We start from the raw sequence: 25,950 nt of genomic DNA on the forward strand, positions 1-25,950 counted from the left end.
ACGTTATGCCCACTTCATAAATGCCCACTTTTCTAGGAAAATCTGAGTTTGTGTGTGTTTTTCTGCTGTAGTTACTAATCATATCCCCTTTCACTCTCGAAATCTGGCTTAGGCAATAAATGATAAAGTCTTTCCAGTGAGAATATACCAACACTACAATGAACACAGCGATTTCAAGGCTGTGACCGGAGACTTCCTCTTACACAACCCTAAGGGTCACCATTCACGCTAAAATCTGTGAACAGGGCACCCCCGGAGCTGCGTAACACAGAAGAGGAGCAAACCATGAAATCAAAGTATGTTGGCGGGCTCTTACTTTCAGAGCGTCTAAGGTATGCTTTTCATAACTTAGTTAACATGATGCACCTTTGTCCGGCAGTTTTAAGTATCCAAACTAACAGCGAAGCAGGAAACGAACAAGAACAAAGTGTGCAGCTGACTCCAAACCCAGCACACACCCAGAGTGGAAATAGGGCATGGTCCTAGCACTCCCTAGGGACTCGTGTCACACCCATACCTTCTGATAATGCCCAGGAACCACCAGCAAGGCCTACACTGGCCCTTTCCTCTCTTTGCTCCAGGCTAGCGCTTCCCAGGTGGTGCAGTGGTAAAGAATCCGCCAGTCAATGTAGAAGCTGCAGGAGAAACAGGTTCAGTCCCTGGGTGAGGAAGATCCCCTGAAGGAGGAAACGACAACCCACTCCAGTATTCTTGCTTGGAAAAGATCCCATGGACAGAGGAGCCTGGTGGGCTACAGTTCCCTGGGGTTGCAAAGAGTTGGACATGACTGAGCAACTGTGCACACACATGGGTCATGCTATGGTTAGCATATTTAGGTTTTAAAAGAAAGATCTAAATATAAAGCAGGCATTATTAGAAAGGCTACCATGAATAAACCAAGACATTCTTAACATATATGAGTTAATACTTTACATACGTATCACTGGAAACTCCGTAAAAGTTGGTTCAATTCAGGGGGATACTCTATTTGTACATACGCTTGATTTTCTTGGTAAAACCAGAAATGAGGTTTTATGCACACACATACAGACAACCCATTTACAGTTTCCTAAATTATGTTTCCTCTTAAAAGGAAATAATACAATCCTCTCAAAACTCTGCCAAGCCCTCAACTACAGACTAAAGAAACTGATAGATTATAAATGTGTCAGAGAAAAATCAAATCAAGCATAAAAGGAAAACGGGCTGAGTTTTGTCTCCTTCCACTCGATACGACTTGGTACATTTACATTCCCTACCACAGTGCTATTGAAAAAGGAAGAAATATGAGCATCATTATATATCACAGGCTTTTACTGCTGCTAGAGACTAAGGCTGGCCTCAAGCAGAACATTTTTATTCTCCAGGAAAAATATTTTTCTTTTTCAGATTGCAAAAAAGTTTAGTGACCATTATTAGTTACCCAGAACGCCATGTAGTTCATGAGACCTAAAATCAGCCACAATCATGGCTCACATCCTCTTTTAACTTTTCTTCATTTGCACCTCTCTCAAAGTTTACTCTCCTGGGCCCTCACTCATGGCTCCTGAGTATGGGAATCCTGTTTGTATCTATTTAGTTCATGCAGGCTCTAAAAACTAGCCAGTCCTGCTCTAATTTTTCCATATGATTAAATTAATATTTTTAATAAAAATACTATTAATAATAGAAAAATCAACCCTAAAATAAAATCCTATTTACTGATGGCATTTTGGGGTCAATCTAATCAATGGGAATTTCCACAGTTTATTTGGAAGTTGACTGGAACACATGGGTTTGTGGCAGAAGCACCATGCTGTTGCTGATATATTTACCATTATTGTTTTACAATGAAACACCAGGTTGGGGCTAAGGACACGAAGACTCAAACACTTTCTCAGCCTCCCTGGTAGCTATGTCCCTGTTAGGGAAAACATGGGCTGAAACCACTCATCCTGGCCAGACACCATAGTAACTATTTGCATGAGTTATTTTACAACAGGAGGTCCTGGAAAGGAACACGGAACTAACAAGACACCACCGACTGGGAGAATTTGAGAAAGGTCAAAAGGAGACCCCAATCCCAATGTCCTACCAACCTCCCAGAAATCCTCCTCGCTGGAATCTATCTTGGCTGAGTGTTTTATGTGCCATTAGGAAGGACGCTGATTCAGAATGAAATGCCAAAGACAACCCAAAAACAAATCCTATCATCATAAAACCCAAGACTGAGAGCCATGTGGCAAAGCAGTTCTCCTGGGATCCCTTACCCTCCTACTCCACCTGGGCGCCCCTTCCCAATACAGTCTCTTGCTTTATCAGCACATCTGTTACCTCGGACAATTTATTTCCATGTGTTAGACAAGAGCCCATCCATTCTCAGGCCCTAGAAGGGGTCTCTTTTCCTGCAATATGACCATGTGATCAAATTCTAGCAAAGGTGGCCCAGGAGAATTGATAAGGACAATTTGCAGGTCCTGCCTGTGGAGGAAAGTGGTACCACCCACTTTCTCTTCCCAGGGACTTCCGTGAGTGGAGACACAGTGCTGGAAGGCATGGCAGCCACTAAGAAATGAGATAAAAGCCCAATCTTGAGGATGGATTGAAGGAGTTCTATCAGCCCTCGAGGGGAATTTTTATGTGAGAGCAAAATAAATTTCTGTCACTCTGAGATCACTGCTATTTTGGCTTATTTTTTATACAGCAGCTTCAATCTATAAATTGATGACCAAATCAATTCTTCTCTTCATGTCTCTTCATTGTTCTTCATCTTCCAGATAGAATAATAGAGAGAAAAGGTAAAGATATCCTGGTTGAAAGAAATATTCTCCCTAACCCTTGGCAAAGCAACAACAATTCTAACAAAAACGTACAATTCTCACACTTGAAAAATACATTTACATACTAATGCCACAAAGAGGGATCACTCTTCATTCTGAAAGAGAAATATCTTTCCTAAAATTCTTATCTCTGAAATGCCTGTGAAAAAAAAAAGGTAACATCTGCTCTAAAGAAACAGAAAAAGAAAAAAATGTCCCCAGGGGCCACTTAGGGCTCAAGCATTAATATCCTGCCTAAAAAAAAAAAAAAAACCCTTCTCATTTTTCTGTGGATAAATTACACGCTAGAAAAGTTTTCTTTCATCCTTAGCACATAAACAACTACCTAGGAAACTCCAACAGTTCAAACAATATTAATTATTTATCACAAATCAACAGATATTTTATCACAAACTGTAATACAATCAAAAGAACGTTAGGTTGAACAGTAACAAATCACTGCCAAGCTTTTGACTGCATATAATTTGAAACAAGACTCTAAAACTGCCAAAAAGACATAGAAGCTGGTAGTCCCTGGAGACAAGCGATGTAACTAACTCAGGAATAACGGTGAGGAGAGGAGCGTGGGGGGAGTTCAGGAGCAGCCAAGCAACATATAACATTTTCACTTGGGCTCAATTTTTGCATCAAAAAACAACGTGGCATATAAATTATATGAACATAAACCATACACTGCATATACATCAAAATACCAAACCATATTTAAAGCTAAAGAAACACCTTCCCTAAAAGGTGTACTTCTTTATTGACACCACCTATGTCAATAAAGAAGTACAAGGATAATTTTCCAAAATAATCAGTAATATTCTCTTTTCCACTTAGAAAAAAGATATCCTCATTTATCCTAACATCACTTTCACCAGCCGAATAATTCCACAAATGATTAATAAAACAGGGACCCAGTAGAGAATGTGAACATTTGTAAAATTCCACAATTTCTTGGGTAATTAGCATTATTTGGCTTAGCTTTTGTGTCCAGAGGGAAAAGAATTGTATTTATTTGAGGGTAGGGAGGGTGGGGACAGAAAATACTCTAAATTAATTCTTCACTCTTTATCTTAACAGAGGTCAAAATGTTCTACCTCCTGCAATGATGTGAAGTACTTCCTTCCTACGTGCAGCGTCAGTAGGCAGCAGAACCATCAGAACAGTCTACAGTAACGGAAATGTTCTGTACTATCTAATATAAGCCACGAATCAAGATAGTTTACTGAGCTCTGGAAATGTGGCTAGAGCAATGAGGACTGAAGTCCTTATTTCTTGAATTAATTTTCATTGGAACATTTGGCCAGTGGCTACCACATTGGAAACACGAGTCTAGATGGAGCTCTGTTTCCCCCATCTTTCAAGTCTCCACTCAAATGCTATCTCCTCTATGAAATAGTTCCAGATCCTGCAGCCTCAAAGTTAGACCTCTTTCCTCTGGTTAGAGAACAGCAACTTAAATACAAAGAAGTTGCAAGGAGTTAGGTGAGCATATAATCAGTTAAGCATCAAATACAGAGGCATATTTATATTTATGGGCCATGATATAAGAACAATACATATTTAAATATCCAATGGACAGCAGTAGAGAGAGGGATACGATGTGAATGAAACCAAAGGTGAGAATCAGATATTCTGGTGCAAACATAAACTGAAGGCAGTATGGGGAACCCATGCAATAGCACCTCTTTCTCTTTCTGTATCTACCACTGCTCCCCTTTTCAAGCTCACCTACCTTTCTTCCTTAACTACCTACTTCATTTTCAGTTTCCTCTCTCCTCTGCAACCACCTTAGATATATGAATTCTTATATACATATATATATATATACACACAAATACATATGCAAATTAAATGCAGGTATGATGGTACAGTAATAGGGTTAGTCGCTCGGTTGTGTTCAACTCTTTGGACTCTAGCCTGCCAGGCTCCACTGTCCATGGAACTCTCCAGGCAAGAATATTGGAGTGGGTTCTCCCATTCCCTTCTCCAGCAGATTGTCCCAACGCAGGGATCAAACCCAGGTCTCCTGCCTTACAGGCATATTCTTTACCATCTGAGCCTCCAGGGAAGCCCCGGTATGATGGCGTTCCACTAAAATGGTGCTTATCACCTTCTATTATTCATTAATTACTTATGTATAACCTCTCTGTCCTACTCAGTCGTTTACCATTGTTTGCCCCATGTCAATATAATTTGTATTGTTGTCAAAGGCAAAGGCATTTCATTTAAGCCACACCATTATTTGTTCTTATGTATAATGAAATTAAGGACTGGGTTGAAAGCGAGGGTACTAAACTCTTAAACCTTTGGTGGTCAAGAAGGCTTAAGAAAAAAGAAAAGTGTCCTGTCTAACGTGTGACAGCTGTTACCCAGTCCTCTGCTGGTGATGCCACATGGTGCTGTGAGGCCAGGCTTGCCAGCTCCTTCAAGTTTTCACGAGAAGCCAGAAACTCAGGTGTTTATTTAAAACCCAGTTTATAAATGCTAACTTTTTCAATTAAAAGAGAGAAAAAAAAAAAGATACCGATTGTATCAAACAAATGTCCTCTGGCAAGATACTGCAGACCATAGATTTCCGATCTCTGCTCTAGGCAAATCCACTCTTTTTGCATTCAACAAACTCTTCTGGGAACCCAGCCAGGAATACTTCAATGAGCAGGACAATTTAGGTTTTGATAGAGCAGAAAGATAACATAAGGAAGAAAACAAATTAATAAGGCTATTCTAGATCACCATAAAGGTTTCAGCAAGAGTGATTAAAAGAATGATGGGCTCATTTAGATTAAGTGTTTCAGTTCAGTTCAGTTTAGTCACTCAGTCATGTCTGATTCTTTATGACCCGATGGACTGCAGCACGCCAGGCTTCCCTGTCCATCACCAACTCCCGGAGTTTACTCAAATTCATGTCCGTTGAGTCAGTGATGCCATCTAACCATCTCATCCTCTGTCATCCCCTTCTCCTCCCGCCTTCAATCTGTCCCAGCATCAGGGTCTTTTCCAATGAGTCAGTTCTTCACATGAGGTGGCCAAAGTAGAGTTTCAGCTTCAGAATCAGTCATTCCAATGAATATTCAGGACTAATTTCCTTTAGGATGGACTGGTTGGATCTCCTTGCAGTCCAAGGGACTCTCAAGAGTCTTCACCAACATCACAGTTCAAAAGCATCAATTCTTCGGCACTGAGCTTTCTTGATAGTCCAACTCTCACATCCATATATGACCACTGGAAAAACCAAACCTTTGACTAGACAGACCTTTGTTGGCAAAGTAACATCTCTGCTTTTTAATGTGTTGTCTAGGTTGGTCATAATTTTCTTCCAAGGAGCAGGTGTCTTTTAATTTCATGGCTGCAGTCACCATCTGCTGTGATTTTGGAGCCCAGAAAAATAAAGTCAGCCACTGTTTCCCTATCTATTTGCCATGAAGTGATGGGACCAGATGCCATGATCTTAGTTTCTGAATGCTGAGTTCTAAGCTAACTTTTTCACTCTCCTCTTTCACTTTCGTCAAGAGGTTTATAGGACAAATCAATCTCCCCCTTGGCTATTCTTGTACAAATGAAAAAATTACCTCAAGGGAAGGCTCAGGGGCAGCTATTCTAAAGGTCAGTGGTTGTGTTTATTTACCTTGCTTTGAGGATTAACACATTCTCTTTTGTAGGTTATACCCTATGGAAGACAGTTATCAAAGCCTCAGACAGAAAAATCATGCTGAACTACAATAGAGCATTCAGTTCTTCCAACACCCTACAAATAGAGAAACACATTATAGGTATCTGAAAATCTGAAACCCTAACTCTTTCAGATACCCTTGTAAACAATGGGCCAAGAGCTGCTGCTGCTGCTGCTGAGTCACTTCAGTCGTGTCCGACTCTCTGGACCCCATAGACGGCAGCCAACCAGGATGCCCCATCCCTGGGATTCTCCAGGCAAGAACACCAGAGTGGGTTGCCATTTCCTTCTCCAATGCATGAAAATGAAAAGTGAAAATGAAGTCGCTCAGTCATGTCTGACCCTCAGCGACCCCATGGACTGCAGCCTTCCAGGCTCCTCCATCCATGGGATTTTCCAGGCAAGAGTACTGGAGTGGGGTGCCATTGCCTTCTCCGGGGCCAAGAGCTACTAGATGCAAATCAACTCATCAAATACACATGTTTAAGAAGTTTAATTGCTGATCATTTACTACAGTCATAATGTATTAAATAGGATACTAAATTTCACAGACTGGATGGTTTAGTTTATTATTTCCTAGGCAAACTCAAGTAAAAGTCAGAATCTGACTTGCAGTTATGCATTTTACTAAGGGTATAATAATAAATTGCTCAAGGATACTTAAATTCTAATGAAATTCAGATCCACACACAAATTAAACTCCAGTAGTAGAATTTTATACTTGGGGTAACACAGATAATTTTCAGTAATAAGTCAGAATAAAGGCACATTGGTTCAGATTTTGAAAGGACTCTGTTAAAAGAAAACAAAATTCAGCCCATGAAAAATAAACATTCTCACACCACTTCTCAGTTGTATGCTTCAGAAATATCTAGGGAAGACGATGGCTTAAACACATGTAACTACGAGGTCATCATCACAATTGTTCAGTTGTTGGTGGTGTTCAGTCACTAAGTCATGTCCAACTCTTTGCGACACCATGGACTGCAACATGCCAGGCTTCCCTGCCCTTCACCATCTCCCGGCGTTTGCTCAAACTCGAGTCAGTGATACCATCCAATCATCCCATCCTCTGTCGTCCCCTTCTCCTCCTGTTGTCAATCCTTTCCAGCATCAGGGTCTTTTCCAATGTCAGGTCTTCACATCAGGTGGCCAAAGTATTGGAGCTTTATCTTTAGCATCAGTCCTTCCAATGAAAATTCAGGTTTGACAGGCTTGATCTCTTTGCTGTCCAACGGACTTTCAAGAGTCTTCTCCAGAACCACAGTTCAAAAACATGGGTTCTTCAGCACTCAGCCTTCTTCATGGTCCAACAATCACATTCATACATGACTACTGGAGAAATCATAGCTTTGAATATATGGATTGTGGTTGGCAACATGACGTCTCTGCTTTTTAATATGCTGTCTAGGTTTGTCATAGCTTTTCTTCCAAAGAGGAAACGTCTTTTAATTTCATGGAGGCAGCCACTGTCTGTGGCATTTTAGAGCCCAAGAAAATAAAATCTGTCACTGTTTCTACTTTCTCCCCATCTATTTGTCATGAAGTGACAGTGATTGTTCAGAAGCTGCACTTAACCTCTACATCTCATTCTGCTATTGGAGTAATTCTGTCAGACTTTCATGAACCCTCAACTGGTCCTCCTTAGAGAAATGGAGAGACTCGATGGATGGGTGAGCTGTGGATGGAGCTGGGCATGGGTGGCTCAGTCCCTCCTTGGCATTCTTTGGGATTCACCTACCTGCAGAGGTTATATATTTAGGTATGTTTCCTAAGCCACCCATAAGCTAGGCAGATTCTGTCCCTGGAACAGAAGGTCTCGAATGCCCCTGCTGCTTGTGGCAAGGTGTGAAAGCCTTGTTAAGGAAAAAAAGGATTAGCACTTCTGATTGTCACAATTATGCCACATTAAAACATCTTATCTAGAATCAAACACAGTGAGATCTCAACCTGACTCCCGTACTCTTTCAATTGGTTCTGATTCTAGGCAAAAACAAAAAACTTGATGCCTCAGAAGCTTAACCGAAATGACCGATAAATATACAGTTGTAGAAAAGCCGGCATCCACACTATAAATTAAGGAAGCACCCCCATTAAGATGTCAGTAACTTTGAGGAATTTCTCCTGGATATATGGAACCTAATTAGAAAGACATTAAAGGCTTAAAATATGGCCACACCACCAGAAAACCACCCAGTGCTGTAGGAAGTACACCAAGTCTGTTTGGGAGAATTCCACAGATGCATCCCACTTTGCAGGGCTGTGAGCGGGAAGTGCAGACAGGCCCTGGGAGATGGGCACACACTGTTCAGCATAATGCAGAGCAGCTGTGCTGGGAGGCCCACGGTTCACACAGCCAAACAACTGTTCTAGGGCCTTTCCTTCTGTAAAGAGCTGAAGTACCAAAAAGGAGGTAAGACACAGCCACAGTGCAAACTGGGCACTGAGGGCAAAGCAAAAAGGCAGATGGAAAGTGTGAATTCTCACACTACAGCCACGGCAAACAGCAGAGTGAAAGAAGCAGACAAAACATTCCTCTGCTAGCCTCTGTAGAGCTCCACCTTCCTCTCTGTCTCTCCTTTGACTTCTAGAACCTTCATCCTGTGATGCTGAGTTTTATCCCCTTGCTCTAGAGCACAAGTTCTCAGAGAAGGGGCCTCATGGAAATTCTGCAGGACAGCAAGGCAAACTATGATTCTGAACAGACTTCTCCATTTGCAAAGACAGTGTAGCAGGAAAACAATTTACACAAAGTAACTTTAAAACAAAATATAATACACTACTAGGGGAGTCCATGGGGTCGTTAAGAGTCTGCACAGCACGACTGAGCAGCTTCATGTTCACTTTTCACTTTCATGCATCGGAAAAGGAAACGGCAACCCACTCCTGTGTTCTTGCCTAGAGAATCCCAGGGACAGGGGGGCCTGATGGGCTGCCGTCTCTGGGGTCGCACAGAGTTGGACACGACTGAAGCGACTTAGCAGCAGCAGCAGGGGTAAAACAGATTGCTAGTGGGAAGCTGCTCTATGAAGCTCAGCTTGGTTCTCTGTGATGACCTGGGAGGGGAGGAGGGGAGGAAGGGAGGAGGTAGGTGTGTGTGTGTGTGTGTGTGTGTGTGTGTGTATCAGATTCACTTTGTTATATAGCAGAAAGCAATACAGTATTGTATTATACTCCAATAATACTCCAAAAGCAATTATACTCCAATAATAATATAGGATGGATTTGGCATCAGAAAAATAAATAAATAAAACAAAATACAAAGAAAAATTTATTTCTGAAATGGAATTACTTCAGGTAACAAATTCTTAAAACTCAATCTTTTCAATACAATCTGAGAAAACATGGTCTCTATGAACCAGATCTGAGAAACCAGAACAAGATTGTGTATAGAACTGGTTGATAAAGCAGCAGGATTTTAAGATGGTAGGGTTTCTTTAGGAAGTTTACCAAAACTGAAAATTCAATAGCAGAATTTAAATACTCACAGAACAAAATAAACTGCAGAATCGATCAGTGGAAAACAAACTTCTTCCATCCCAAGGAAAAGACAAAGAAATATCAGACGAATAAAAAGGGGAAGCCAGGTAGGGCACAGAAAGAACAGAAATCAACGTACAGGTAACCTCAGAAAGAAAGACCAAGGAAAAGGAAGAAAACATCAAACGTTTGTGAAAGAAACTTTCAGAGGCTGATACAGAGCTAAAGGACTCAGGACAAACTAGTGATCGACACCAGAAAAACTAGTGAAAACTGATCAAAGTCTAGCTATATCCTAGTTCATTTTTGAGATGTAAGAACTAAAAAAGGATCCTAAAAGCATCAAGACAGAAAAATGTTTATACTACAAAGAATCAGACTGACTTCAAGCTTTTCCAGAAACCAAGGAAGCAACACTGTAACTCAAGATTAACATACAGAAGTTGATCGTTTTTGATTGAAAGAAAAATAGTGACAGATATGCAAAGGCCCTTATATATCTGTATATAATGATGGTATTCATACACATACAGATCTAAGAGAAAGATGAAAAATCAGATATTGTAAATGCTGTCATAAAACAGAATACAAAGGTACAAAAAATTTAAAGAAAATATAAATACATTATAATATAAAAGGATAATAATATGCCAAAAAGAAATAGAGGATAAGTGTGATGAAAATAAATTTGAGTAAATATTGTCAATTTTAAAAGAAGATATCAATGTATCTTTTCTTACACTAATAACATAAAACTTTATGTTCATGCTTTAAAACTTAAGGTAGATACTACTAGAACTAAAAATGACTCATTCATCTCAAATAAGTTAAAAAACAATTCATCAAGAGCATCAAAAATGACTCATTCCTCTCAAATAAGTTAAAAAAAAAAAAATTCATCAAGAGCATCAAAGAGAAAAAGATACAAATACTCAGTCCAGGATACAACCCTCATGGACTGTAGCCCGCCAGGCTCCTTTGTCCAAGGGATTGTCCAGGCAAGAATACTGAAGTGGGTTGCCATCTCCTTCTCCAGGAGATCTTTCCAACTTAGGAACTGAACCCAGCTCTCCCACATTGCCCGCAGGTTCTTTATCATCTGAGCTACCAGGGAAGCACTACGTGACTACATTTAAAGACAGTTTCTTAGAAGGAAAAGACAAAATACAAGTGAATATACATATACACACAGATAGATAAATAGAGGTGTGTGAACACAGACAGGAGAAGACAGGAAGGAGGAAGGGAGATATATACATATATATAAATTCTTCTATTGAATAAATGTCATGACTCTGACAAGAATGTCTATATAGGACACCTGAGCAAGACTAAAACCTGTACAGTTGGCAGTACCCCTAAACTGTGAATGAAAACCCTACAAATCAGAGGGCTTTCATAGAGTAAAAAATAAAGTATCAAAATTATATCATAAAAGAAAATAAATGTAGAAATAAAACAGAGTGGCAAAAATTAAGGACCCTCATTCTCTTTCCATTTACACAGGCAAAAGAACTGGATATACAGAGAATCTGAATATTACAACTGATAAGGTTGCTTGAACAAACATATATTAAGTTCTAAACTGTATAAAAGGTTCACCTTCGATTGTTATGGAGTACTTTTAAAACTAATCCCATATTATAATAGAAAAAAAAGAAATCAGCACATTTGAAAAAGGAAGCCTTTCCATTATCACAATTAACTGAAACTATAAATCATGTTAAGATGTAGAAATTAAAAATTTGCAAATTATATATTACCTTAATAAAAATAGAAAACTTTCAAAAAGAATAATGAAATTAACACCTATGCTTTGTTGCCAGGTAGTAATGAAAAGCAATTTTACAAGAAAAAGCTTTCATTGCTAAACACTTTAAAGTAGAAAAAGGTAATAAGCATTCAATGACAGAAGTTAGAAATATACCAAGAAAAAAACTAATCAAGTCAGACATTCATTAAAATACTAAAAAAAAAAAAATTGTAGAACTGATTAATATATCCGTAAGTATTATGAAATAAAAGTACATGAAAAACAAAACCTCTAGATCAATAGTTCTCAAAACTTACTACACCTACAGATCATTTGGAGAAATTATTTAAAATATATAGACTCAAAAGCAAGGGCTAGTGTTCAGGACTTTCACTTCAAATTAACACCTTAGTGGTTCTTACAATTGTGGTCTTAGGACAACTCTTTGAAGATTAAAAAAAAATGTTTTAGACTCAGTGGTCATGTCTCTCAAAGATATACAAAATAATAAAATAACTCAATAATAAGAAAGTGAAGTCACTCAGTCATGTCCGACTCTTTGTGACCCCGTGGACTGTAGCCCACCAACCTCCTCCATCCATGGGATTCTCCAGGCAAGAATACTGGAGTGGGTTGCCATTTCCTTCTCCAGGGGATCTTCCCAACCCAGGGATCGAACCCAGGTGTCCCACATTGCAGGCAGACGCTTTAACCTCTGCGCCACCAGATAAAAATACAACAAGGAGATTTCAAGTTATAAGAAAACACTATTCGCCACTTTATCCTAAAAAATTTTAAACAAAGACATAAATTACTCTCCTGAAAAAAAGAAAAGATGAATAATTATAGTAGAAAACTAAAACTGAACCAATCAATAGCCATAAAAGCAGTAAAATCAGTGAAATACCTTCCAAAGAGCACCAGGCCAAGATGGTTACATAGATAAATGCATACGGACCCAAGGGACACATACTCACATTATATAAAACGTTTCAGAGAACATAAAAACTTTCCAAATGATTTTTTGATGCTAGCATAATCCTGATAAAGACAGTTTAAAAAAAAAAAGAAAGAAAAAACCACAGGCCAGTCTCGCTCATGAAAACAAGTACAACTACACCACCAGCACAGGCTCCAGCTATGTACCAGCATATCATCACCTTGTCCTCACATTGGTTTTAGTCTCCGGCGCAATATTCATTTAGTTGCATGAAAATTATTAGTACCGCTTGTATATCAACAAGTGACGGTAGAAAAATAGATGTATTTTTTAAATAGGGGCTGTTTGTTAAGGAAAACAAAGTGAACACACGTTATTTATCTCTTCTCTCTCAAAAAACCCCAGGGAAACATCAGTAAAGGACAATTTGTTGACTCAAGGACAATGTGTTGACAAAGACAACACTTTGCCCATATACTCAGGGAACATTTTCGTATCACAGTATTTAATCATTCATTAAGTATGTATTAAAATTTAGTCTGTGTCAGATAGTATGTATGGTGTTCATAACTTTTCTCTTTCCTGTAGGTAGATTATTAGCTTCCTAAAGCAAGCACCCTATCATCACAGTCACCGTTTTCTCATCCCAGTCATATCTGCAGGGCTTAAAAAGTATTTGTCACAAATAAAAAAAAAAGATTGAAACAAAAGAAAGAACTCAAAAAAGAGATTGTCAAACAAAATCTTTGAATGAAAACAGTTGAAACTGTTTGAGAACTCTGGATGTCAACATCACTTAGCTCTTACTAGACAGGATTCTTTGTGGGGAGGCTTCCTTCAGATGGAGACTGGCACTGTTCAGTTCAGTCCAATTCAGTCGCTCAGTCGTGTCCGACTCTTTGCGACCCCATGAATCACAGCACGCCAGGCCTCCCTGTCCATCACCATCTCCGGGAGTTCAAACTCACTGTAAGCGAAGCTAAAAGAGCTTCAGGTCTCAACCCAGGCTCTGCTGGTCTAGGACTCTCGGACAGCTTCAGAGTTAAAAGCCTCTTGCTGCTTTGGATCACGAAGGCTGAGAAGTTTCTCTGTGTCTGGGAAATCAGTGCTCCAGCCTTCCACCAATTTCCAACATCACAGAGCTGAGGAGGCTTCGTGTGTTCGCTGGCCCCCTCCTTCTGCTTTCAGGCCGCACACTTTACATTGTAGGCTTCCTGGAACATCCTGACAAATGTGTATTCTTATCTGTGACGACACACTCCCCTGGCTGGGAAGGATCCCAACACACGAAGTTTCTATGTCTCTCACAGCTTCCTGTTTTTCAACAAATAAAAGCCTCAAAAGAAAAAAAAAAAAAAAAAAATGCTGTAGACTCAGTGCCTCCTCCTGTGCCGATCCTTATTTGAGTAAGGAAGAGCAGACAAACATCTGCTCGGTGACTGATCACTCATTATGCTGCTCTGACTTAGTTCCTGCACTTCCTTTCATACTTACAGGAACCACAATTAACAGCAAATAGGTTCTGTTGCTATCTGCCATTCCACAGCTGCAGTTTTTTCACCTAACTTCTTATTAAGGACACAGGGATCTCAGCCCCATGCTCCTGATGAGCTAGATAGAGAGGTGATAGTATGGTTGATGTCCCGCCCACCCCCATCATGGGCGGGGCGGGAGGTAAAAGAGGGAGGGGATATACGGATACATATAACTGATTCAACTCCTTATACAGCAGAAACTAACACAACATTGTAAAGCATTTTTTATTCCAATAAAAATAGATAATTATGTATTCTAAATCTAGACTGATGAAAATATCAAATATGACAGAATCCCTGAATATTCAGATTACTCTCCTCTATATCACCATGTCAGTTTCCTTTAGCACTTATCTATTTGAATTGCAGGCAATACTATTCCTCTCATCTAGAAATTCTGGACTTAACACTTTCTTCTTCATCCCTTATATTCAATCTCTCAAGTCTTACAAAGGAAATAAAAAGGTTATATGGCCACAGCATTCCTTTCAGAAAGGTAAGGAATTAGGGTAAGGCTGGTATTACACATGCGGTGAAGACCAGGATGCATTGGCAAAAACACTTCAACAGCTCTACAGCAGCCCTGCACAAGCATTTGGGAGAACAAGGATGATTAAGGTAAACAAGAAAGAGAAAATGGTCAGCAGTCGGGTAGACAGCCAGCCCCTGAGTAGAGAGGCAAAAGAAGCAATGAATGAACATTTCCCCAAACAGTAATCACTGAGGAGCTTTGAAAGACTGAAATCTCTAAGGGTCCATTTTAAGTTGTTGCTGTATTATACTGGAAACTCCCTCACTTACATCAAACCTGCATTTAAGTCTGGGTTCACAGCAATGACATCAGGACTCCGGGAAGTATAAAGACCACTTCAGCTTGCAGGGGGTCCTAGGGGGGTGGAAAAGAGACCAGCAAGCAGGAGGCACAATGTGTAATGAGATCCAGATCTCAATAAAAGCAGAAACTTAGAGATGGCAACAATTATAAAAATGTTAGCCTTCTATGAACCCCTCCAATGGTAACGTCACAGGGAATTCCAACCTATGTGGGACAGGGATGCAAGCTAAGGCTTATTTCAGTCTTCGAGGACAAGGTGGCCACAGCACTTGTCTCCCTGTTGGGCCGTCAGCCCACACCTACTTGTCCCAACCCTCACAGCTCAGCATTGCTCCTACCAGATCAGGTGCACAGCTCATGAACCATTACCAAGCAGCATGATGTGCCAGGCAGACATGCAAGCACTTTCTATCAGCATTTCCTTTAACACTTAGTACACTGAAAAATCCACTCCATTTTGTCAGAAGTGAGAAGATGGAGACTGAGAGAAGTTACCAAACTTGATCAAGATCCCACTGCAGTTTAAGTGGCAAGGATAAAATCTGAACTCATCTTCCCAAGACCAAGATCCCATGCTTCTCAGTGTTCTCTGTGCTGTATCCACAAGCTAAGAAGCTTTTTTCTATAGGTGAATCCTGAATTTCTAACTGCCAATTTGCCATTGAAAGTCCTCTGAACAAACCTGGGGCAGTAAGGAATAATTTTAGTAGAAGATTTAACATCCTTCTAAAGCTAAGAAAATACAATCATTGAATGAAAATCTGAGAATATGCCTTTGTGTGGTTTTTTATACTGTTTGTAAATGGAAAAGTAATGCCAATTGATGTCAGAAATCGTGCTAGAAGATACTATAGATATCTGTGAAGAGATTCAGCTAAATGAGAGCTCCTCAAATACGCTGATGACACATTTTAAAATAATTAAAAAGGACTTCCTGGTGGTCTAGCGGTTAAGAATCCACCTGCCAACGCAGGGGACAGAGGTTCAATCCGTGGTCTGGGAAGACTCTGCATGCCATGGAGCAACTAAGCCCAAGAGACACAACTGCTGAAACCTGTGTGCCTAGAGCCCACGTTCTGCAACAAGAAACGCCACTGCAGGGAGAAGCCTGGGCATCGCAACTAGAGAGCAGTCCCGCCCTCCACAGCGAAGCCCTGGTGCAGCCGAAAGTAAAGAAATGAAATTTATAAAGAAACAAAATAACTAGAAAACTTAGGGATTCTTTAAAGGTCTAAATTAGCTATGTCCCAAATTTACTTGTTTTTTACAAAAAACAAAAAATAATTTGTTTTTCTCATTCTGAAACTTGACTTTGGACAAAAGTGACAGAATAGTTTGAATAATGAAGAAACCAGAGTGAGTAAAGGACAAAACACAAGAGATAATCCATTCACCATTCACCAGATAGTTATTTTAGATACAATCCTCTAAAAATTAGGTTACTGAGGTACCCCAGAATCTATTAAAATAATACTGTTTGCATTTAGCTTAGAGGAGCACCAAAGGTTTAAGCACCCTTACATTTAACCAAAGAGTTTTATCCATCAACTCCCAGGTTTCCAACCCACAGGTATTTCTTCATCCAGGCATTAACTGGAGTTGATATTTACAAGTCATTTAGAGTTTACAAACTAGTTTGGGGGTACAAACTAGTTGTCATCTATAAGAAGGCATAACTTTTATTTAGCTTGGAAAATTTGTCAATTTGTTTAACTTTTTATAGTTCCAGCTTTATCCCAGGGACGGGGGAGCCTGGTGGGCTGCCGTCTATGGGGTCGCACAGAGTTGGACACGACTGAAGTGACTTAGCAGTAGCAGTAGCAGCTTTTCACATATCAAGTTTTAAAATTATTACTAACAAAATTTATAATATAGTCACTCAGGTACTAGAATTTTACCAGTACTTAGCTAGACCTCAGTGCTTATATACTAATCATGTCAGATAGCCACTGACACTTAGGGTCAAGGCTTCAATATTATAGTGTATTCTCATCATACAGGAGAGTTTTTGCTTCATTCTAGGAGTTTTTTCCACAAACAGCAAAGAAAAGTATTCAAACTTTACAACAGAATCTTATCTCTCTTTTAAGATAAGTTTTAAAGAAGCCATATAAGGAGAAAATGTTAAATTCTTCAGACAGCTTCTTGTTCATTTTATGTAACAAAATATAGAGAAGATTTGGTATGAAGCAGGGTTCAAAACATCCTTTAAAAAAGTCTGTTTCAATATACATCAGGCCACTGAGACACATTCTGCTGATATAAATGTTCAAAAAGATATGATCTGGATTTGCTTCCCAAAGCAGGGTTCTTCAAACAGCAGTGATGGTAACAATAATAGTAAACAGCATATACAGTACTTTACCACTAAAGGCATTTTCCCATATTGTTTCATTTAATTGACACACAGCCATGGAAATAAGTCTGACACCAGCACCTCTATTTTACCAATGATGAAACTAATGTTAAGAGGTTAAGATCAACTGAGACTTGAGAGGTTGGAGCACTTGTGTAGATTCCAATCCTTGACACCCAATCCAGGATTTGTTCTTTATGGCTATGCTGCCTTCTACAGTGACAGACAAGGGTTTGAATTTCTCAAATCAAGTTCATGTAAATATTTATGAGATGGGAAGCTCTATTATATATATATTTACATCAAATAATGCAAAATTAACCAAAATTATCTTAATCTTCAGTGTTTTTCTTGGGCTTCTCTGATAGCTCTTTTGGTAAAGAATCCTCCTGCAATGCAAGACACCACGGTTCAATTCCTGGGTTGGGAAGATCCGCTAGAGAAGGGACAGATTACCCACTCCAGTATTCTTGGGCTTCCCTTATGGCTTTAGTTGGTAAACAATCTGCCCGCAATGCAGGAGACCTGGGTTCAATTCCTGGGTTTGGAAGACCCCTGGAGAAGGTAAAGGCTACCACTCCAGTATTCCAGCCTGGAGAATTCGATGGACTATACAGCCCACGGGGTCACAAAGAATCGGATACCAATGAGCAACTTTCACTTTCTTTTAGTGTTTTTATTATTGTCAAAACCTATTTTTACTATAAGGGATAATATGCTTTGACTTTCAATTGGTGTTTGAATAGAAAGTAATTATTCCACAGCTGTATTTTCACATTAATGATATTAGTTATAAGTCACACACCTAACCTTGTATACTATACTTATGAAATGAACACTGTCATGGATAATTCCATATCAATTATAATTCAAGTTTATCCTTCTAGATCTGGAATCTATATCTAGGAAAGAAACTATAAAATAACTTAATAAGTCAATGCTAAACTGGTTTTCAAAATTTTATACCATTTATACTCACATTTGTAATATCTAAGAATTCCCACAGATCCATATCAACTCTTGGTATTATCAGGAATATTGCAGAATATTATACAGTAGTATAAATCAATAAGAGAGTTACATATCACAACAAGGATGAATTTTTAAATATATTGTTTTTAAAAAGCAAATGATCAAAGGCTTTATAGACCTCAATATCATTTTCATAAAGCTCAAATTAAAAATTTCACAAAGCTCAAAATTAAAAAATGTAAATAGAGATATATACATGTATGATAAAACTACTTTTAAAAAGATACCAGAGTAATAAACACAAAATTCTAGATGGATTTTTTTTCCTGGTGAAAGCAGAAATATGGGATTTGGGTAATGTAGCTAAGAATTTATATTTTACTATATTCTTTCATATGTACAAAAATCATATAAATTTGCATTTTTATTGAAATATCTTTGATTTATAATATTGCACTAATTTCAGGTGTACAGCATATTGATTCAGTACTTTTGCAGACTGTGGGTTATTACAGGACAATGGCTATAATTCCCTGTGCTATACAGTATATCCCTGTTACTTAATAAACTTTCTGTTTTAAGTGACAAGCATACCATACAAATCTTACTTCACATTACAGTAAAATCTTAAAGACACTATTTCTGCCAAAATAGTCAAAAATTCGAATCAATCATACTCTTTTCAAGGGCCTCTCTTGTAATTATCCACAGATATAACTGCCTGATCCAATCTCATCATACTCTATCTATGCGATTACATCTTACATTACAAATATTACTGAGCCACTTTCACTGACTTCATGAAACCCCACACATACTTTGCCAAATGTCCAAAAATGTGTGCATTTTGCATTGCCCTGGCATGTGATCTTGAGATGTTCACAGAAGATAGTAAAAGACTTATTGACCTGATGCCAAAGAGCAGAGATGCTAGTAGGATTAAGTAGGGAGGGACTCATGAATAAGGAGCCCTTTGATAAATCATTAATAACTATTTTCTGGGTTTAGAGAGCAACTATATCCCTATAGGAACTATGATAATAAGCACTTCACCAGTTGGATTCCTAGCACTGAGTACACATCTTAACCTATGTGGAACCTCAGATTGGTCTTCAATGAACTGACTGACAGAAACATTAATAAACTACTGGCCCCTCAACACTGCTATAAGGGAGGCAAGGCAATTTATATGAAAAACTCTGTAAACATTCAAGCACATCTAATCAAATATTAATATTTTTAAAGAGATTTGTATTCATGAGCAAACTGTCAAGAGAAGGCAATTACATAAATGAAGCAACCTTTATTTCAACTTGGAACCAAATGAACAAAGCACATCACACAAATAACAGAGAAATAAAATCAGCCCTCCATATCTGCCGGTTCCACATCTGTGGATTTGACCAACTGCAGGTTGAAAATATTAAAAACAAACAAAAAAAAAAATCCAGAAAGTTTCAAAAAGCAAAACTTGATTTTGTCCCACACTGGCAACTACTGATGCAGAGTTTATATCATATTAGTTATTATAAGTAATCTAGAGATGATTTAAAGTATAGTATAAGGAAAGATCATGTAGGTTATATGCAAACATTACACCAAATATATAAGAGACCTGAGCATCTGGGATCCTAAAACCAATCCCTGGAGGATTCCCAGAGACGGCTACTGCTAAACATGTTCCAACGATTTCTAGAGGAGGCTCCCATGGGTTTCCTAACAGAGTCCCAGTAAAATTATTGAAACTTCAAGCTCTTCAACCATGTGGAAAATGGGACTGACTAATTTTCAACTTTGCAGGAACATATCTATATTAAATAAAGTCATCTACATACTGTAAGCCAGGCCAAAACTGAGAACATTTGGGGTTTGTCACGCATTTTCTTTTTATTCTTGGAAATCCGGGTTTGTTTTAGGAAAAGAACCTGGATTATAAAACACAAGAGATATTAAGGAAAATAAAACTTCTAAAATAGCAATATTTTTATCATCACTGCTAACACAATGATTCAATTTTCCTCACAGGAAGGAAAAGGCCCTTGCAGCAAGGGGCTCATATAGCGCCATTTGCGTGCATCATCCTGGAACAGTGTGATATTTGGATTGGTGGTTGCCCATCTGTGTGTACAAGTAGCACGGCCATCACTTCCACTACGTGGGTGACTCCCTTCAATAAAAAGCAAATGTTGTTAGGCCAAAGGAAAATGCTGTCAAAATCCACAAATGCCTCCACAGTCAACAGAGCTGGTGATTACTGCTAAATAATTCCCCAAAGCCAAATCTCTCCAGGTTCTCTATCCGCCTGCTTTGTTTATATCCCATCACTGTTCAGGATACTACGCTGACGCTAATTATTCAAAGGCAGGAAGGAGGTCTGTATATTCCTTTGTCCCATGCTGTGACCGAATCTGGAAGCAGTAATACCTGCCAAAGCAGCGAGGCCACATCAGCAAGGAGAAATCCTCATGCAGCTTTTCTGGCAGGATGAATGCTCCCAAGCACATTCAACTTCTTTTATAGAGAAAACGCATGTGCTCCCCTTAATTTTTTGACATACACTAAAAAACTGACTATTCTGTTCATCAATGACTTCTCTATCCTTGGGAGTGTTTCTTATACCTCAAAGCCCTGAAATTGTCAATCATTATAGATGGGAGGGACATAGGGCCTGGGTTGTTCAATTTTGTTTAGAATCTTACATACTTTTATTGGTAAACAGAGAAAATTAGCCAAGCATCCAAGCTACTGCTGCGGCTGTTGCTAAGTCACTTCAGTCGTGTCCAATTCTGTGTGACCCTGTACACAGCAGCCCACCAGGCTCCCCCGTCCCTGGGATTCTCCAGGAAAGAACACTGGAGTGGTTTGCCATTTCCTTCTCCAATGCATGAAAGTGAAAAGTGAAAGTGAAGTTGCTCAGTCATATCCAACTCTTAGCAACTGCACGGACTGCAGCCTACCAGGTTCCTCCATCCATGGGATTTTCTAGGCAAGAGTACTGGAGGCATCCAAGCTAAGAAGTTAAAAAAAAAAAAGTAAGACAGAAAGGCTCAGAGGAAATACAGGGAAATGATAAAACCATGGACAGAGGAATCTGGTAGGCTACAGACCATGGGGTCACAAAGAGTCGGACACAGCCTAAGGACTAAACCACCACAGAGATATTTTAGAGGTAATCTGCTACTGTAACCCTGTTGCTCAAACTAGACAAAGGCCATTTATGTCACGTATGAGCCTGGATATAACAGTTTTGGTTTTTTCTATTATGCCATTTTATCTTTAGAAGGTATTTACTTTTCATATTGTAATTAAAATCTTTTAATTTTTTTAAGTAAAATGAAATTACTGATCAAAAAAAGGAAAAAACAATGAGTACTGCAGACAAAAACGTTGCCTGTCATTCCAGTAAACAAAGAATGTGGCTGCCATCAGGCCATCAGCCACTATAACTGTCCCCAACAGTACACCCTGAGAGGAACTCAGGGTGGATCAAAACAGGATACTGGCCCTAGACAGTTAAGATGCATATCTAAGGAATAATTTCAATGAGCCCAGACTCCTGCATTCATAGAAAAACACGAAAAGCATTAACTTGAGATGTTTGTTTTTGTGATTAGCAGTAATCTTTTGATACTCAACTACATATTTTTTGTTGTTATTTTATTTTGTTGTTTTTTGTTTTCCTGTATATCCTGGGTGCTCAGTTGCTTCAGTCGTATCCAACTCTTTGTGAGCCTATGAACTGTACCACTCCAGGCTCCTCTGTCCATGGGAATTCTCCAGGCAAGAATTCTAGAGTGGGCTACCATTTCCTGCTCCAGAGGATCTTTCCAACCCAGGGACTGAACCTGCATCTCTTATGTGTCCTGCACTGAGACGTGTGTTCTTTACCACAAGTGCCACCTGGGAAGTCCCTATATATCCTGGCTCCTCCCTTACCTCTTTGGAACAGTTCTGCAGAGCTCTCTGAGAGGCTGTCTCCCAGGCTATAGTCCTCAGTAAGGTTCCAAACAAAACCCAACTTCCAACTCTTATGTTATGTGTTTTTCTTCAGTTGGGACAGTACATATAGCAAGTTAATTTTGAGGATGAGGTGGACCCAACATTAAATTACTAAGAGTGTATAGTTTAGGTCTCTTCAGTCACAAGTGATAGAAGCCCAGCTCATATTTGTCTACCAAAAAAAAAAAGAGAGAGAAAATTCACTGGATCACAAAACTGGTAAGATATTCAGACTGGACTGTCAGAATTCTGAATTTCCAGCTCAAACTCTGCCTTCCCCTCAGGAGTGATGTGAGCTCCCACACACATCAGACAGTTTTGCCTACTGCTGCTAATTGGCTTAGTGGTGAAGTCATGTCCTTTTGCAAACCTATGGACTGTAGCCTGCCAGATTCCTCTCTCCATGGGATTTTCTAGGCAAGAATACTGGAGTGGGTTGCCATTTCCTTCTCCAGGGGATCTTCCTGACCCAGGGATCAAACCTGTGTCTCCTGCAAAGCAGGCTGTCTCCTGCACTGCAGGAGGATTCTTTACTACTGAGCCACGAGGGAAGTCCAGCAGCAAGACTATTTTGCTTATTACTACATGCTACGAAATTCCAAGGGGGAACAGTTAACAAGTTTCCTTTCCAATAATTTCAACAAAAAATTCAAGAATTGAGTCTCACTTGATCAATATTGGTTACTTACTCCCTGTGGGCAGGAGATGCTCCCTTGCTTATTACAGCAAGGAGAGGGATGAAGGCAGCCCCTCCTGAGCTACACTGACTATAGGAGGAGAGGCTTCCCAAATGAAATTCCAGATACTATAAGGAGAAGAAAAGGGAAACTGATACTGATGCTGAAGAAGCACAAACAGTATATTGCCACCACAACCAACCACTGCTCCATATCTTAAAGAAAAAAAAAAAGCAAATGAAAAAGAGAGGTACTGAGCAGCTAACCCTAACTAAAAAGCCTCTTGATGAAAGTGAAAGAGGAGAGTGAAAAAGTTGGCTTAAAGCTCAACATTCAGAAAACGAAGATCATGGCATCCAGTCCCATCACTTCATGGGAAATAGATGGGGAAACAGTGGAAACAGTGTCAGACTTTATTTTTGAGGGCTCCAAAATCACTGCAGATGGTGACTGCAGCCATGAAATTAAAAGACGCTTACTCCTTGGAAGGAAAGTTATGACCAACCTAGACAGCATATTCAAAAGCAGAGACATTACTTTGCCAACAAAGGTCCATCTAGTCAAGGCTATGGTTTTTCCAGTGGTCATGTATGGATGTGAGAGTTGGACTGTGAAGAAAGCTGAGCACCGAAGAATTGATGCTTTTGAACTGTGGTGTTGGAGAACACTCTTGAGAGTCCCTTGGACTGCAAGGAGATCCAACCAGTCCATCCTAAAGGAGATCAGTCCTGGGTGTTTATTGGAAGGACTGATGCTAAAGCTGAAACTCTCAATACTTTGGCCACCTCATGCGAAGAGTTGACTCATTGGAAAAGACCCTGATGCTGGGAGGGATTGGGGGCAGGAGGAGAAGGGGACGGCAGAGGATGAGATGGCTGGATGGCATCACCGACTCGATGGACATGAGTTTGGGTAAACTCCAGGAGTTGGTGATGGACAGGGAGTCCTGGCGTGCTGTGGTTCATGGGGTTGCAAAGAGTTGGACAGGACTGAGCGACTGAACTGAACTGAGCAGCTCAACTTACCTGCGCAACATCACCTCTGTTATCAGAGTTTAAGTTACATTTGCTTACAGCACTAATGAATCTGAAGAATTTTCCCCTCAAAGTGACTGCAAGATGGAATGTTGGCAGGCATTCCAAATACAATAGTATACAAATGAACTTCGATTGTAATCTCTATTTCAAGGAAGCTTTGATTTGTGAAAGCTGCTCACATATAGTACTTGGAAAATAATTATATCTCACATGGCACTTTTTTCTGAGGTGCTTTCTATAGCTCATTTAACCCATCCTCAAACATTTCTGTTCACAAGGAGATGAGTGCAATTATACTGTACTCTGAGAAAATCAAATATAAAAAAAACCAGTTTCCAGGCCATGTAAATTCAGGAGTGCTTTTTGCATTTCAAAACGATACAACACTGCATGAACTGACTCGGCTGAAGTACTTTTTAAAAGCACCTCTTTTAAAATCCAAATACTTAATTTATAAAGTTTTGCTCCATAAAGAAATTAGCAGAGCTTATCTATTATTTTAATTGAGGGCCATCCACTTCTTATAATACAAAGTCACTAAGCCTGACACCCCATGGGTTTTTGATTTATATTAGTTTTCTGAACTCAGTGATTTAAACTACTGATGAGAAAAATCAATAGCAGAATATTTGTTTCTAAAAGACACTGAGTAATAAACATATTTGAAACAATGCATTTACTCTTTATTTTTATTGTCTACGAAATACCTTAATTTCTCAATATTCTCTCAATTTATTTCTGATGAGCAAAAGGCAGAATAATGGAAATATGAGAAGATGTCATTCCCTAGGGGAATCTCCTGGAAAAACAGGTGGACTCCCAGACATAACTCTCAATCTCCTGATTCTGGTGACATCTCCATTTGTCCCTTTCACAGATGTGACTACAGGATTCCAGAATGTTCCAATGCTTGGCAAAACATGACCTACTAAGACGCCCTAGAGAATTTGCTCAATAATAGCTCTAACCCCATCAAGCTTTTCTAATTCATGTAGTACAAATTACTTTTACCTATATTTTCCTAGGAAAGCCAACCAGTTTCATGGACATAAGACACAGGCTGACATTTAAATCAACTAACTTTTGCATCAAAAAACTAGAAATGCATTTTAGAAGACCTTTGAAAATTTGAACAGCTTTACACATTAATCAACTGGGTCTCCCAGAAAATGTATTATGCCTTCGGCTGTCTCACAAGAGAGACCTAAATCTCAGAAGTTACATGTAAAGTTTTCAAACCTTCTTTAAAAGAAATGAACTCAAAGTTTTCTTTTTTTACAGATTCTTCTCCATTCAGCAAACAGAAATGAACAGCTATTTTCTTAATCAGTTTCCTCCAGTTAAAATTACTAAGCCACTCAATATACAAAAGAGGCCAATACATAAAACTAATCCTAAACACTTGTTATAATAACATCATGTTGACTTTTAAACTTTAACCTTACACTCAGTAAAGCCACAAATGAGGAAATCATTCTAAAAATATTTACACATGGTTGGTCTTTTTGTTTTCACAAAACTTCTCCTTTCTTTTTTTTTATTTTTATTTTTTGGCCTAGTCACATAGCTTGTAGGATCTTAGTTTCTCAACCAGGAATTGAACTCAAATCCACAGCAATGAAAGCACAGCATTCTATCCACTGGACCAGCAGGGAATTCTCTTCTTTTCCTTCATTAAAAAATTAAAGAAACAAAGCCCAATTGTAGTGCTTATTTTCTTTACAGTTCTACACACTAGATGTTTACTCGTGTTAACTAAGGTATCTGATAATGTTATAGATATATATTTATATCCTTGATACAGAATTAATTTTCTAAGGGTTCTGGCTGGTCTTTATGAGTTTTTAAATTAACTATATACTGAAAGAATGTCTAGCTGTTCCTGAGTT

General features: G+C 39.0%; 1 protein-coding gene across 2 annotated transcripts in view; it reads right to left on the reverse strand.

Annotated features, from left to right (window-relative positions):
* TMTC2 (transmembrane O-mannosyltransferase targeting cadherins 2) overlaps positions 1 to 25,950 on the reverse strand; it is a 416,762-nt gene that overhangs the window by 332,404 nt on the left and 58,408 nt on the right. Inside the window, exon 1 of one of the 2 annotated variants that reach the window (XM_070370956.1) lies at positions 13,458 to 13,603. The exons of the other annotated variant lie outside the window; for it this stretch is intronic. The gene's annotated coding sequence lies outside the window, so the exon portion shown is untranslated. Of the gene's footprint in view, positions 1 to 13,457; positions 13,604 to 25,950 lie in introns of those variants that run through there. 2 annotated transcript variants of the gene reach the window in all.

Source organism: Bos mutus, chromosome 5, assembly GCF_027580195.1.
Source record: "Bos mutus isolate GX-2022 chromosome 5, NWIPB_WYAK_1.1, whole genome shotgun sequence".
Classification (NCBI taxonomy): domain Eukaryota; kingdom Metazoa; phylum Chordata; class Mammalia; order Artiodactyla; family Bovidae; genus Bos; species Bos mutus.